The sequence below is a fragment of the Cryptomeria japonica genome, chromosome 10 (assembly GCF_030272615.1).
Source record: "Cryptomeria japonica chromosome 10, Sugi_1.0, whole genome shotgun sequence".
Classification (NCBI taxonomy): Eukaryota; Viridiplantae; Streptophyta; class Pinopsida; order Cupressales; family Cupressaceae; genus Cryptomeria; species Cryptomeria japonica.
In genome coordinates this window covers 567,020,921-567,038,453 of record NC_081414.1, presented here as the reverse complement: position 1 = coordinate 567,038,453, position 17,533 = coordinate 567,020,921, and positions in this window count along the sequence as shown.

Genomic DNA, 17,533 nt, shown 5'->3' with positions numbered 1-17,533 from the left:
CAATCATTTGATTGGCATGAATGTTGTATACTACTACAATAATAATTCTGGTCATGTTGCAGAATTTGCTAAAGAAAGGTCCAATGACAAGTAGGTCAACACTACTCCCAAGGTTGCAAATGAGGAAAGGAAAGAAATCAAGAAGATATGGAGGAAGAAGGAAGAGAACATGACCATGGACCAAAACTTTGCATTCAATGCACAAGTGATATCTCCTAAAGCTTAAAGGAGATGTAGGACTAAGGGGGAGACACATATTGATAGATCATTCACCCCCATGCTTGAAAAGGACAAAGGAGAAGACATGTTGTTGTCGGTAAAATGAATAAAGTGAGATAGCAGTGTGTGTGGTTACTGCCTTGACTACACATCCATATAGGAAAAATAAATTGCTCTTGCATGTGTCAATTTATGGTTCAAATTGCAATTGGGATCAAAGACACTTGACACATGAAGAGAAAGGCTAATGGACAAGATGTCTCGGAGGAGACATCGAACTGATAGTGTAAACCAGTATGTACAATGTGTTACTCATATGATTGTAATCGATATTGCCAACTTGGTAAGTCAATGTGTTTTGGTAGTGTTGTTGTGGCTCTTGTGGATTGGAAAGATGAATTTATATATCTGATGATATTAGAAGTAGTCCTAAATGACAGTGTGTTGGACCAATAGCCGATCCTATGAGTATGAGACATCATGATGTCAACCGGTCTGAGAGTTGACATGAAGTTAATGTGACTTGGCATTGTGGTCATGTAAGATCATGTCACAAAGATGGGATGGATGTCATGGAAGTGAAATGCCATCAGCATTTATAAATGCTCACTTCCACTAGTACAAAGTGCAGTTTGAGGTACTAGTTTAGGACTTGATAGAAAAATGAAGACCAGAGATCCATGGTTCAGGGGGAGTTCACAGTCATATCCTATGATTTGTATCTAATGCACATGACACAGGAGGAGATCTAGTGTCATTGTTGTTGCACTGTAGACCGGTATACATGGGGATGTGAACAAAGATGGAGAGTTACCTGCACAGGGGGAGAATGTGTCAAACAAATTGGTGTCAGAGAAACCCCCATAAAGGAAGAATATTTCAAGGATATCAAATTGGTATCAGTGCCTACATCCACAATTGGTAGCACTCATAGTACAATCACATTTGATTCATAAGACCAATTGATAGCAGATGGGGAAGATGCAGTTTGACTATCAGGTATGCAGTATTCATTGACACACTTTTCAACAATTGGTTGATTCTACATTTGGTACCAGATTGGTATACACAATAGGTGTCAGTTAGTGTGTGAACTCTCCATTTTAAGTGTTGATTGTTGAGAGGTTGCAGAACATAGTGGTCAACAGGGAATACGTACCAATAGAAAAGGGGGAGAGAGAGCTTGTTGTATACCGAATGTCAAGACCCTTTGCTATTGTTGTCAAAGGGGGAGAAAGAACCTGTAGTATACCAGATACTACATGTGTTGACATTAATGCCAAAGGGGGAGATTGTTGGTATTATGTTGTCATTGATGTCAACCGATATAACATGCCACCGCTATAGCTATTAGTGTTATCAACCGGTAGAGTGGATAGTTGATACTGAACAAGCTTGGGAGAGAAGATACCAATGAGTGATATGAATCGACAAGCTTGTGACCGGTAAAGTTTGTTGCAGTATGAACTAATGAAGGGTCAACAGTGCAACCAATATGCTAGTATGTTGTCAACTAGCAGGACTCCCACTAGATGAAGAGAAGGTTGACAAAGAGTGTGCTATCTCAATGAGAAAAGATGACATATGGAAAATCTAATAGGAAAAATACCAAGTTAAAGATGTATCCTCTTCTCAGTGAAGTCACATTATTATTGGCAGGTGACATAGATCTTCCTCCGCTAGTGTTTGACAGTTGAAGTGCAATTGTCTATTCTTCCCACTGATAAGTGGTAATACCTTGCTTATCCCACATTATACATGTCATACATCATGACTCTCTGTGATAAGATAGTCAGAGTAAGCAAAGGCAGGTGATTGGATGCATAGACCAGATGAATAATGTGGATGATGAGGAAGCCTCCTAAGCTTGAGATCAGAGATGTGCACTGGATCAACATGTGAAGACAAGATATGCTACTGGGACAAAAAAGGAAGAGTTGAGATGATGGGTTTGCTATGTTGGCAAACCAGTTAAGAGGAGAACCAATCAGATGAAGATGAGGCTCTACAGTTACACACATGGAGTTATCGGGATGTAGTTGGAGAAAGGTGTTGCCCTAGATACATAGCAATTGGAAGTTGATAGCATGAAGTCATCAAGAGTCCCAATAGGTAAACAAGGATACCAACATGTAGCTAAGTGTATTGAGAGACAAAAGTGAAGTGCTCTCAGTTAGTTGAAGAATCACATGGTGAGTCACCCTAGATAACTATTGAGGACCGATATGCTTGATGACCGGTTACGTCTAACTGGTAAGGCAAGATTTAAGTCTAACTGGTAAGGCAAGATTTACCGATAGGGTTAGAGTGTCAGTAGGAAAAGATGGACTAGTAGTGTGAAACATACACCGGTTCTGTGCTATTGGTCAGTGACCAAGTCGGACCAACATAGTGAGCCAAGGTGGATGCCGACAAAGGAGCCACATGGAGTTGAAGTGGCACACATGCACAGGTCGGTGTAGTGTATCGATGAGGTTGTTGGTGGTTGGTCCAACATTTAATGGCAACTGCAAAGCTTGAGGGATGTATTGCAGAGGTGTGTGGCTCGAGGAAGGTCGAACAAAGGTGATTGATGGGATGCACTAATTGATGCAGGATGTCTAGGTATAGATCAAAGTAGGTAAAGAAAACCGTGGAACCATTTATGGTGATTAACCAAGAGATGAGCTGACGGATTGAATGCAGGTTGCTAAAGATGAAAGGCATGCACTGGAAGGCACAAAAAATGGCGGTGATGCACAGACAATCATCTCTAAGACATGATTTGATGAGATTTGATTGAATATGGTATGCCTCATTGGTTAGTGAAGAAACCCTAATGTGCCAAATTTGAAGTCACGTTTTGGCGAGAAAGCTCAGCTACAAATATTTAGGCCAAAGATGGATTTGATTGATTATGCCACATGGAAGGATGATGTCAGTCAAGTGAGAGGGGTTTTCAAGAAAAGGATTGATCAGTTAGATTATTTGACTACTAGACACTGCAGTGACTGAGTGTAGAAGAGATACAACCAGTGAGAGGGTTTAACTATGAATTAAACTGGTAAAGTCCAGAGTAATTGGTAAAGCAGCAAGATAGAATAAGTGCAGAGGGACATCGATGATGCTCAAACCAACAAGAAGTCAGTCCAGAGTGAAGCAATTGTATGCATGTGTGGGAGAAACGATCTGGTAGGTTAAGAGCGGATAAGGGATAAATCGGTGAACAAAGTAACCAGAAACAAGTGTATGATCTGGTTGTTCATCCAACAAGTAGAGGTAGAACCGGTGTGTCAACAAAAATAGGTGAAGGTGAGCAAAGAGAAAAATAGAGATAGAAGGAAGAAGAGGATTCAACCAGTAAGACAAAGGAGAAGTGAAACTGACAGGGTGAAGTGTATTTAGTGGTTACAAGATTCACTTGTAATGAGATTGTTACTTTTGTATTTGATAATGTTCATTGTAGATCACTGAGTTGGAGCTCATTGCAGGGGTTGGTGCTCCTTGGGTTGGTGCCCTAAAATTTGTTGGCCATATGATGGAATTGATTATGTGTTGCATTGATTATTTGTCATTGATGTCAACACTAGCTATTATGGTTGTTTACCAGCTTCTAGTAGAAGGATTGGATTGGGTAGAGTATCAGTTGATTGTCACCAGTGCGATTTGCATGATGGAACAAGTTTGTATGGATGGTTCATATGCTTCTGAAGTATGTCTTGATTAGTTTGTATTTACCTAATGATCAGATGCTATCTTATGTTGTGTCACAAACCATATTTATTAATTATTATTTTATTAGGAAAATGATGTTTACTTTTCGTTTATGCAATAAAATTGAAATAGAAATGAAATTGTTAATGAAAAAAATAGGAGATTGAATGCAATGAAATGATTTACATACAATTGAATGATCAATATTATTCTTATTGTGAAAATTGGGATCGTCATTGCTAATGAGCAATTGAGTGCAAGTAAATGTAGGAACAGGCGAACGAGGATGAAGGCGAGAACATCATTCAGGTAGTGTTGTCTTAGCTCCTTGACCTCACTAGAGTAGATGGAATCTCACACACCACTGTAATATATACATCTTTATGTGTGCATTCATTGCATGATTTGAGTTGTGATTAAAGTTGCATGGCTGATGGAAAAATAATATGTTTTATTGTTCAATAAGAAGATAATTTGTTAGTGATTGAAATAAATGAACATTGACCCTATAATTAATCATTCTTTTGTGAAAAAATGTGTCTTTTGGTGAAACAATATATTTATTTGTAGTTATATATATATATATAATTATATATATATATATATATATATATAATTATATATATTATATATGTATATGAGTTCGAATAATAACTCGATCATATACATGTATAAACGTATGTAATTATAATATATATTTGATTATTCATTAAATTTGATTAGATTAGCTTCATGAAATTTCAATTGTTTATATACATACATACATATATATATATATATATTATATAATAAATAGTGATTTATTAAAAGGCATATTAACCATATGGTTGGTGGACTTATCTTTTTATTGCATGTTTTAAAAGAAACGTTGCATGTAGGATAGTCGATAGTAATATCAACTACCTCCCATAATGTAAGGGAGGAGTTAGTATTACTACCGACTACCCACCCCAATCTTCAATTACACATGCAACGACTACCATTTTATATGGCATGATTAATATTAACATGGTGACTATCCCACGTATTAACACATCTTGCACATGGGAGATAATGAGAATATCGACTTGCAACAAAACATACACATAGAGTTGTAGTGAACACATACTTCTCAAGAATGCTACCACGATGTAGAGTTTGAACTTAACATGAGTGTTGCATGTAACAAACAAGCTATGTTTATAGAGTTTGAGTTAAACAAGGATTGTCAAGGATATATTAAGGTGGCAGATCATGCTTTAAATTCAAACAGAGGATGTATGTTTAATACTATGCATCGTTGTTATCAAATAAGGGATGCAAAGCGCAGTGGTTAGACTGATACAATTGAACTGCAGTCAAAGTATTATGTGGCAAGTTTAGAGGATTGTGAGCCATGTGAGGGGAGATATTCAACAATGATGTTGACTGCTATTAATAGTGAGTTAAGAAGGAAAGCCATTGGGTAGAATATGGACTGTTAGACGTGGTGCATTCGGTTTGCCACATGCCTTGGTAAACTTAGACATGTATGTATGTTGGTATTATGGATGACTTCATCGTGTGTTGCATTGGTTTTGTCATTGATGTCAACACTTATCTTCTTGGAGGTCTACTTGTTGATTTGGCACTATGGTTATATTGGTTTATTGTTGAACTGACATAGTGTGTTCACCGGCACGGTTAGTGGCTTATGCACAGTCACCGGTATATGTTCACTAGCAGGATATATGGTTCACCGGCAGTGATGATAACTTAGCATCATCTAGAGATCATTTGGTTATGTTGAAGACATGGATAGGATGTTTGGATTTGGTGTTTTTCTTATTGGTCTAATCAGGTTGATAGATTTGCCTTTACTGACAGATAAGTCTAGGTTATGGACCGGTACATGATATCTATTCTTGATCAGTACAACACATCTTGGAAATGGTTTATTGACTAGATAATATGGTAAATTTATTGAGCTGACATATTGTATTGCATCAAGACTTATTTGTAATTGATTTAATTGTAATATATTTAGTGAGCCGACCTTAACATATGGTCTTAGGTTTTGTATAAATGATTGTAAGATCTTATTGAAGATCAATCATGATGAGTGTTTGCAAATATTGAAGAGCAAAAATAAGCAGATCCTTGTGCGAATCACACAGACATTATCTAAAGGTTAGAGGAAAGGTTATGAAGGTGTTTGAAACTCATGGTCAGAGCTTAAACCGGTATTGAATCCAACATTGGAGATGCTATTCTAAAGAAATACATTGTTATTGGATTTAACCATCCAATTGTAGTCAGCGTGACTCCTATTTTGTGATTGAGCAATGAGATCTAGGCGGTTGGCCTTTCTGCATGTGCAAACCCCATTTGTATACACTTACTATTTGCAGTAGTATCATCTGATTGTGGGTAAGATTTCCCACCGTGGTTTTTCCCCTTACAGGATTTCCACGTCAAAATCTTTGTGTCATGTGTTGTGGATGTTGTTTCTCTTTCTATTTCATGCATTAAGTTATACCGGTACTGCTATAGCTATTAAACTATTTTACTGACATTAAAGTTTGTTTTACTGGCACTAAGTTTCAAGTTGGATTAATTGGTTTTGATTTGTAATTTATTGACAATTGGTTCACAACTAATTCACCCCCCCTCTTAGTTGTCCTTCCTGGTTCCTAACAGTGTAGGGTAGTTAGCACAAGAAATAGTCGATGATGGTTTAGATGAGCCCAAAACATAGGAGATAATATAGCTCACAATTAGCATAAATAGGAGGCTCTAGCACACCGAATAAGAGGACAATACCAAAAAGATAGTGAGAATATAAACACAGATAGCGACAATATTATACAGAATAGGAGAAGAATATAGAGCGATCGAGGAGAAAGGAAACACAGTAAGAAGATTTTCATAGGAGATTTGGTGACCATCATTTGGAATTTGAATTTAGAATTCACAGGTAGGCTCTCAATCAAGCTATAGTTTACTATAAATTTAGAAAATAAGAATAGAATTATCATGAGATGTGTTTTCTTTAGATCAATATTGAAGAAAATAGTTAAATTTAGATTTAGTTCCATGCATTAAAAGTCATGATGATTTTAATTTGATATTTCATTTGAAAATGCCATGTAGGTATATGCATTACAAAATATCATCTTATTTAATACTTGTTGTAGAAAATTTATTGAATTTAGATAGTTGAATTCATGGGTCATAGAAAACACATGTTAGTATCAAATTTAATATGTTATTTGAAGAAAGAATGTATACTTATTTTCTGCACGTTTATATGTAGTTATAAATTCATGTGTTACACATTCTTTTCTTTTTTTTCAATAAAAGTGGATTATTCCACTAAACTTTTTTATTAATTTTTTTTTTTTTTACACAGGATTCAAAGAGCATATAGGAGGAAAGAACCCTGGGAAGAAAAAATTTGGTCATAGCTCATAAAATAAACCTATAGTATCGAACAAATCAGTTTATACACCCCGCCCAAAACCACATACAAAATGTGGTCACAACACATAATATCAGAAAAACCCATCGGATAATTTTCAAATGTAGACTCCACAATTGCTATCAATGGAAGAAGACAAAATTTTCCAAAGCCCTATGCCAAATCCCATGAGCCAAAAACCTTCCCGCCAAAAAAGAAAGTATCAAAAAACCTTTGGAAAAATACTATTGTATCAAATACCATGAGCTCAAACTCTCCTCTAGACAATGAACATGAATACTTGAAATGAAATGGGAAAGAGAGAATAATTATCATCATAAAATTTTACAGCAACATTACTCAAGAAAATCACATAACTATTGTTGCAAACCTTCGCATACCCTAGAAGGAATTTCCTCAAAACCCACCTCTCATTGATTAGCATTGCTATCAATGGCTAAATTTGCCAAATAATCTACAATCTTATTAACTTCTCTGTAACAATGGGATAACAAGAAAGATTCAAGCAATTCTAATTTTTGTAAAATGAGATCAAGTATATACTGCAAATTCCAACAATTCAATTTCTTTTTCATAACACATTGAATAATCACCATAGAATCACCTTCAATTATTAAGTCCTTAATTCCCAAAGAGATTGCCATATCCAATCCAAAAGACAAAGCATGAAATTTCACATAATTGTTAGTTTTAAAACCAATAGCATGACACTTAGCTCGAATAAAATTTGCATTGTGATCATAAATTACCATGCCTACCCCAGTCGGCCAAGGGTTACCATGAGAGGCCCCATCAAAATTCAGTTTAAAGTGCCCTTGCAGAGGAGGTTTCCATCTAGCAGAGCATCTCTTACCTATTGCATCATTCTTTTTTAAAATTGAACCATGAGAGGGTAAAACCGACATCTTCCAAACTCTAGTAACTCTACTATCCTAGTGCCGAAAAGAAGTAAGATTTTCCAAATTCTTATAAATAAACAACAAAGAAACCTCAAAGATTGAAGACTCGATTTTTAATAGAACCTCAGACATAGGAGAACTTGTTTTTTTAAATATCCTATTGTTTCGCTCTAGCCAAACATTCCAAATCATAATAGATGGAGATATGATCCAAAGGCATGCATAAAAAGATGAGGCAAACATAAAGGGCCAAGATCTAAAATGGGAAATGAGATCCTTACCAATAACAAAGGATATATTTAACTTCTCAAACAACCACTGCCAACATTCATAAGCATAACCACAATGTAGGAACAGGTGTGAAGAAGATTCCAAATTTTTGTTACAAAGGACATAAGGGAAAACAACAGTAATACCAAGCCCATCCAATCTCATACCTATAAGGACTCTGTCCTGAACTTCCAACCAAGAAAAGGCTCTAGCTTTACGAAGACAACCCGAATGCCAAAACAACTTATAAGGCCAAGATGATAAATCTTTAGCAACCATAAGAGAGTTGTAACCATTATAAAGAAATACAATTCTATCCCCCAAAATCTTCTCAAAATCTAATTTCATACTTTGGTCAACATCTAAGAAATCAATCGACTTCCATCTAGCTAGCTTAAGGGGTCCACTAGTCATAATTTCAAAATAATTTGCTACAAAAACACCCCAAAGGGAGGAAAGAATAGTGATCAAAGGAGACCAATCCCTAATATTCACCAAATGTGTGTGTCCATTCCATACTTCATCCTAGAATTTGACCTTTCTACCATTATGAACAATCCATGAGAGATGAGGGAAAATAACTGATCAACATTTACAAAGGAAATTCCAAATAGCAGAACCCGAAGGTAGATTTGAGACTTTAAAAATGTACTCTCTCAGTCCATTATTTAAGTATTTGGCAAACATAATCTATGCCCATAAGGAGCTAGGCTTTTCATATAATTTCCAAACCAACTTACCACCTAAGGCTAAATTCTAATTCTCCAGACTCCGAATTCCTATTCCCCCAAGTTCCTAAGGCAAGCATACCTTATCCCATGCAACTAAAGGGAGTTTCTTCTTGCCATCTTTATTATTGTTCCAAAGAAAATATCTAAGAGTATCCTATAAACTAACAATAGCTACTTTTGGAGACTTCAAAACAAACATGAGATATATGAGAACAACATTCAAAATAGACTTGATGAGAACAATTTTACCCACCAAAGTTAACCATCTATGATTCCATGAGAGAATTCTTTTAGAAATGGCTGAAATAATCTTATCCTGAAAACCAATCTTATCTTGTTTAACAAAGAAAGGAATCCCAAGGTAAGTACATGGAAGATTTCTAGTCTCAAATCCCCAAAAGGATTGCAACCTATGTTGAACCAGTTGTGATGTATTAAGGAAGAAAATCTTTGATTTATCACCATTCACTTTCTGACCAGAAAATGATGCATAATTCTGTATTATTCCCTTAATCACTTTTGTCTCAGCTAACAAAGCATGTCTAAATAACACAGTGTCATCTGCAAAGAGACAATGAGAAATAATTTGGGGAATATTTTGAATCCTTATACCTTTCCAAAGCCCCCCCACTTTAGCATCCCTAATAGCCCAACTAAAGGTTTCAGCTAGGAGAATAAACAAAAAAGGAGAAAGGGGATCTCCCTATCTCAAACCCCTAGAGGAAGTGAAAAAACCACAAGGAGAGCCATTAATTAAAACCGAGAATCTTGCAAAAGAAATACATACTTGAATCCATTTGACCCAGGCCTTGGAAAAACCCAACTTCTCAAGAACAACACATAAAGCCCCCCACTCTACTCTATCATAAGCCTTCATCATGTCTAGTTTAAGTATCATGGTCGGGGTTCTTTGGGTGGAAATAGAATGCAACACCTCATGTGCTACAATTGCACCCTTTGTCGTCTCCCTTCCAGGAACAAAACCACCTTGCTCCAATGAAATGATCCTAGGTAGAATTTTTGCCAACCTAAGGGAAATTACCTTCGTAAATATCTTATACAAAGTGTTACATAAAGCAATGGGGCAGAAGTCAACAAAATTCTTTGCATCCTCTTTTTTAGGAATAATTGCAATCAGTGTAGTATTAAGTTCTTTTAAAACAAACCTATTTATCCTAGCTTCCTCGAGAGCCAATAAAACATCATTTCCTACAAAATCCCAACATATCTGAAAAAATAAAGGAGTAAAACCATTTGGTCTTGGAGCTTTATCTAGATTCATGGCAAAGACAACACTCTTAACTTCTTCTAAGGAAAAGGGAGATATCAACATCTTATTGTCTTCCAAAGATACTAAAGGAGGAATAATAGATATAATATCATTGTTGAGATTTCTATTTTTTGAAGATAATAATGACTTAAAAAACCTAACTACCTCTGAAGCAATGTCCTTCGAGTCTGTCGATAAATTCCCATTCTGACACTGAATACAAGATATCCTATTCTTACATCTTTTAATCTTAGTTGAAGAATGAAATTTTTTTGTGTTCCTATCACCATCTGAAAGCCATAACTCTCTAGATTTCCGTCTCCAATAGATTTCCTCTCTAGCTAACACCTCCTCAAGCTGTAATTTTAGTGACTTCAATTCATCAAAAACTTGTGGCACCATACCATGTTGAAGCACATGAGTATTAAGACACTCAATCATATCTTGAATCCTTTGTTTCTCCTGAAAAATATTCTTAAAATGCGAGATATTCCGTTCCCTAATATTCAATTTCAAATAACTTAACTTCTTAGCAATCTGAAATATACAAGACCCAGAATAAAAAGGAGTAGAATTCCACCATTTCATAAGAAGAGGCAAAAAGGAAGAATCCCAAAACCACATGGGCTGAAATTTAAATGGAGACTTAAAAGAAGCCCAATATGGAAATCTAATGTACTGAGAGGGGAGGGGTGAACCAGTACTCCAAAACTTTTCTTCAATAATAACCTTACTGTTATGCATAAATAGAATAGTGCAGTAACATAAAATAAAGCTAAAACAAACAGATAACAATCATACATGATTCACTCCATAACACATATATTTTGGTTACGCAGAAACTCTTGGTTAGAGAGAAAAATTGCAGTGGGGATGGCACCCACAACTTCACTACTGCAATAATAAAGATGCTCGGTTAGAGCTACATGTTTAGCTATTTCTGATAGCTTACCCTGTTAGGAGTAACAAGATCCATTAGATCTACCTTGCTAAAGGATTTCACAACATTTATTCTGAATGCTGCACCTAGTTAGAGGCTTTACAATTTATAGACTTGGTTAGAGTCTTTTACCCTGTTAAAGGTTTCTCTTTCAACTTCACAATATTCTAATAAAATCATTACAAACATCTACAACTTTACATCTCAAATGTTATAGCAGATTCTATATGCTTAGGATAAGATTACCTTGCTTATAGCATACCTTGGTAACCCATATAGTAACTCAGTAAACCCTTCTGTTTACTCTGTTCTTCGACTGTTCTTTGAAAACCTTTTCGGTGACCTCTGTGTCTCTGCAACAGTCTTCCTTCATACATATATGCACACACCTTGCTCTTAATCCATGCTATATAAATAGATCTCTTAAAATGGTGATCTAATTCATTGCTTTGATCTTACAAACAAGATTCCTCGAATGAATAACTAAACAAAATATTTCATTGGTTAGATTGACCTTGTAATCATACTGTAAAGTGGAAAATCGCGATCGAACCCTAGTTGCTCTCCCCTCTTCCAACTCCAAGGAGAGAGAAGGGAGAGTCACTAGGGTTGATGGTTTTCACTTAGGGGAGAGACTTTACATTCAAAAGAGGGGTTGAAACCCACAAGATCCAATCCCACACAATGCAAGATTGGATGCTAAATGTGTTTCAAGGGTTGTGATAGCAAGGATACCCTCTTTTGTAAAGAATGTAGATGGAAAGATTAAGCTAGGAATGCATAGAAAGTGACAAAGATTCGCTTATAAACTGAGATAGGGATATAGGATGAAGCTGCGGACCTGGAATTAGCAGTAAAATGTTGATACGGCACTGTCCTGCAAATTTGAGCAAAAGTTGTTGGGACGATGGCGCCCGACGTGCACATAGTCCTCCGAAAAATCCGCGAAACGAAGGGGGATCTGTTCGTCTCTGCACAAGGATTCCAGATCTTCAATTTCAGCCGCGTACTTGCAACCTACACACAGAAAAGCGAAGACAATTGGGGGGTTAGGGATTAGGGGTTTGCCTTTAGGTCAAACCCCAGTTTTGGAATTAACCAAGAAATGAGTAATGCTGTAAATGTAATGTAAAACAAGTACTAATACCTTGTTGTAAGGATGTTTGTATCCTTATGTGTGAAGGTATAGATGTTGTTGTTTGTTGTATTGTTGTATGTTGTATGTAGCATGTAGTATGTGATCTCCTCTTCAATGGTTGAATCCTTGTCTTGAATGCAACACTTAGCCTTGAATGGAGACTTAGAATGATCAATTGCTTGAAAGAATGCTTGAATGCTTGAATGCTTGAATGCTTGAGTATAGTTTCCACGCTTTTTCCATCATATCGAATGAAAGAGGAAAATGTAGTTTATATACTTGTCAATTAGGGCTGATCGACTGATTTTCCCGACCTTAGGCCGACCAGGAAAGATAATTTTCCAATTTGCAAACATAAAGACCCGAAGTCCAAAAGAGACCGGGCCCAAAATAGGATCCAATGACCAGGGTGCTGGGCGCCCTGGTCCTTCAGGACCAGCGCGCTGGGCGCTCTGGTCCCACCTCCCGGGACAGTAGGGTGCAAAGGAGGTTCAAGCCAGGGTGCAAGAAAATGCAGTTTTCAGTGTCATAATCAGGTTTCGGGGTCTCCATTCAGGTTGCGTGTTGCGTCGCCATCATGAAGACCGAAATGCAGTCAAAATTGCAAGTGTCACAATTTTAGGACGCTACATTTAGCCCCCACTTTAGCGGGAGTATAGGCGTATGCTCATACTTCTGGTAAAGTACAAGGAAACAACATTGAAAGACTTTCACCACGTCAAGGAGGCAAGATACACCAAGCCCCCAGTGGACTAAGGATCTTACGACTTCGATTGACAAAGTAAAAGGGAAGATCACGAGGGAGAACCATGACTGTCAGTAGTAAGGTTCCCTCACTATGAGTCATGCAAGAAAGATATCAAAAATTTTCAAGGCAAAGCTAAATTTGTCAAGAAATTTTCAAGTATCTTGAAAAGATATGGACGGGATGTATGCCCCCCTACGTTAAAGTGATCGCACACGCCTCACCGGGGGTGATTGCTTTAAGGTAGTGATACATATAAGAAATGAGAAAGGAGCATGTTATCACAAGGATTTAGCCCCCAAGTGTGAGATAAGCCCAAGGATAATAGACACAAAACACAAAGCACGAGGTGACTTCGCTTTCCTCGGGGTCAGTATGCTGTATGATAATTCATGTATATCATATGTATGTATGCATAATTGTTCTTCATTCCCCAATCAAGGAAGGTCACCTAGAAGAAGGGAACACATGTGTCTTTTGAGTCAACATGAGAGAGATCGAGAGCTCTCAATGCTTTGCATCGTCCTCAAGTAGACAACACTAAGGACAACAAATAGAAGAATGAGAATAACATATAGAAGAAGGAACAAAAGAGAGGAGGAGAGAATCTGCTATGCTAATGAAACTAGTCTAGCACGTCATCTACCCCCCCGATCTTGCTGATCAATGTTTCGGGAAGGCAGGGAACACACTAGAGGAGGAACATCCAACACAGCAGATGGAGCTATCACAAGATCCAAACAAGGGCTATGTTCATATCCCAAGCCGCGGTGTTCTTGTCTAGGAGCTAGGATAAGTGCTTTAGAAAATTCGTTAGATAAATGGTTATCAATATCAACAAGTTCATATTCACTATCAGAATGAACAGGAGAAGTAGCGTTTTCATCATGAATAACATTTTCATCTATATCATCATCAAGATTTATAAAAATAGGATCTTTAACTCGCACAGGATCAAGATCATCATGCATCTTATGTTTAGGAGATTTCGGCTCAATCGTCGGCTGAGGAGAAAATGGAATAATGCTTGTTGAAGGTGTTTTTGGGGATTGTAAAGTTTGAGCTCTAAGACGACGCTTTCGCCGGTGTTCACGTGCAGAATGATTTCGTCTAGTCTTAGTAGGAAGTTGAGAAGATTGAGGAGGAGGAATGTTCTCATCCTTATCACTTGGGTGTTTAGGTTGTGGTCTCTTAGGTTGAACAATAGGAGAAGAGGAAGGTCTCTTCTCTCCATAAGAGGAAGGAGGATGAACTGCTCCATATAAAGGAGGAATATTTGGTTTAGGAAGGAGACCAAGTCCATCATGACGAGGAGGTATAGGTCTACTTTTAGGAAGTTTATTAGATATAGGCATAGTCACATCCATAGGGATGGGTTGGGAATCTTCTTGAGGAAAGACATTAGTTTTATCTTTCAAAGGAAGAACTTCCTTCTCAAGAATGATAGGAATGTCAAGTTTGGGTGTTCTAGGTTCACTTAGAGATAGGATCATATCTGTTTTCCACTTTTGATAAGATTTGAAAAGATGATCACTTCGCGGAGGAAGAGATTGGAATTGTTTAGGCCAAAAGTAATCAATAGGAACGCTAGAAGTTCTTTCAGCTGGTTTAAAGAGACTATGATTGATAGTAACAACTTCACCATTATGGGGAAATTTCAAACACTTGTGAATAGGAGAAGCAATAGCTTTCATGGAAGATAGCCAAGGATAGCCTAGCTTCACACGAAATTGTTCGGAAGATGGAATAATAGCAAAGTCCACATCAAGGGATTTGTTACGGACCTCAATAGGTAATGTAATAGAACCAATTGCAGGAGAAGAAAATGCATCAAATAGTTTCACAACCACATCTGTTTTGTCATAGATCACTTGATTCAATTGCAAAGTAAAAAGAAATTCTTCAGTAATGACATTAACCATACAAGAAGGGTCAATAAGCACTCCACGGCAAGGTGTATTTTTGACTTTTGCAACTATATATAAAGGACCATCAGGTGCCTTGATAGTTTCACTGGAATCAAATGTGATGGAAGGTTCTTTAGGGATTTTCTGTTGCTCTACAAAGTTAATCACATTCGGAGTCATGGACACAAGATCATCAGGTGAGACAGAGGAATCAGTAGTATCAATCACATTAGAGGTGTGAGAAGGTAATGGATCAGTGAAAATCTAAAGATTTTGGTTAGGAGGAGCTACAGATGTATTACCTTTATCATTCACACCAGAAACATAGATAGTATTATTATCAATCAAATCTTGAATTTTCCCCTTTAAAGCAAAACATTTTTCAGTATCATGCCCAGGCTGACGATGAAATTGACAAAAAGATTTGTTATCAAAATAGGGTGAAGTAATCTTTGCAGGATCAATTTGCCTTATAGGAGGAAGAGTAAGCACATTTTGTTCCAATAACTTATTCATAATACTATGCAATGATTCATTCAAAGGAGTAAACTTTCTTTCTCTCTTGAAAAACTTAGAAATAGGAGACACACCTGATGCTGCATTCACATTGTTGTCGATGATGTTTTCATTGAATTTAATGGACTCTCTGTTCGGTTTAAACTTCCCAAATGGTTGTTGACTACTATCACCCTTATCACTCAGAGTCATAGGATGTGATTGTTCCATTTGACTCACAGTCAGTTGATAATTGTGAAGAGTTGCGCACAACTGTTGGAAAGAAGTAAACTCAAAAAATAGGAGTTTGTCTCGAATATATTTTTGTAAATTAGAAATAAAGATTCTTTGAATATCATTGTCAGGCACTGGAAAGGAAATTTGAGCATACAAATGCTTATATCTACCAATGAAATCAGTCACTTTTTATTTAACACCTTGTTTACAATGCATTAAATCAATCAAAGTAACTTTAGGACTTATATTGTTTTGAAATTGTTGAATGAAAGCATTTGCAAGTTGTTCGAAAGAAGTAATAGAATAGGAAGGCAACGAGCAATACCATTGTAGGGCTTTGTCTCTTAATGTTCTAGTAAACAATTTTGCAAGCAACCTTTGGTCATAAAAAAAAACCGGTACAAATTGTTTGAAAAGTCTTAACATGTGTTAGAGGATCACCCTTACCATTATAAAGCTCCAAATGTGGAATTTCAACATGTTTAGGGGGGATAGCTTGAACAATGTCAAGAGAAAGTGGGCTCGCAACATCAAATGTGGGCACACTAAACTTAGATTGATTCATAGAGGCAATTTGTTGCTGTAAAGAAGAGACAATTTGTGCAAGATTGTTAATGGTCGCTTCAGTCAAAGAATTCATATTAGGTGTGTTAGATTGAGATGGAGGTGTTATTTTATTGAAAGAAGGTAGAGAGTAAGGTGGTGGGACACTATGATAGTTAGTCATAGGAGATGATTGGACAGGAGGAACACTACAAGGAGGAATGGAAAACGAATTGCCCCCTTGTGTCATGTTCATTTGTCGTGATATAATAGGAACACTCATTGAAGGAATGAATGAAGAAGTTGGATTGAATGAAGGAAGAGGGTTAATTGAAGAAGAGGGATTGCCCCCATGACTGGTGATCATAGGAGGAATGTCTTGTGTTGAAGTAGTCATTATGTTTGATGTAAAAGTAGGTATACTAGCAATAGGAGTCGTCAAAGGAATAGAATGATTGTCTTGAGTAGGAGGTTGTGTATAACCTAAGGTTTCGGCACAACTCTTCATAGGCATCACATTTGAATCCACAATGTGTGCAATACCACGCAAAATATCAATTCCATTCTTATCACTTTGAAGCATACGTTTTAGGCCCTCAATTAAAGGAAGAGCTTGACTATCAGGGTATTCTTGAGACATCCATTGTCGAAAATCGTCAAATTGGTTATCCAATTTTGAAAGTTGTTCTACAGAAACCTCATGGAGAGCTTCTTCATCATTAAGAGGATTAGAGGAATTACCCATGTCCTCGTTAAAAAGGCCATTCAAATTAGGTTCCATCTCCTCAGTAATTAAACCTTGGAAGTACTTAATTCTAAGGCTTTGTCTAACGGGAATAGTGTAAGTAGGGCTTACTGTTGTAAAACTCATGCACTAAAGAAAGAGAGAAGATTTTGAATTTTAGAGGTAGCAAATTTCAGTAAAACCAGCCAACCTTCCAGATTTAAGCTGTTAAATACAATCAGGACAATCTCCCAAAATTTCGAAAAAAATGTCCGGGACCGTG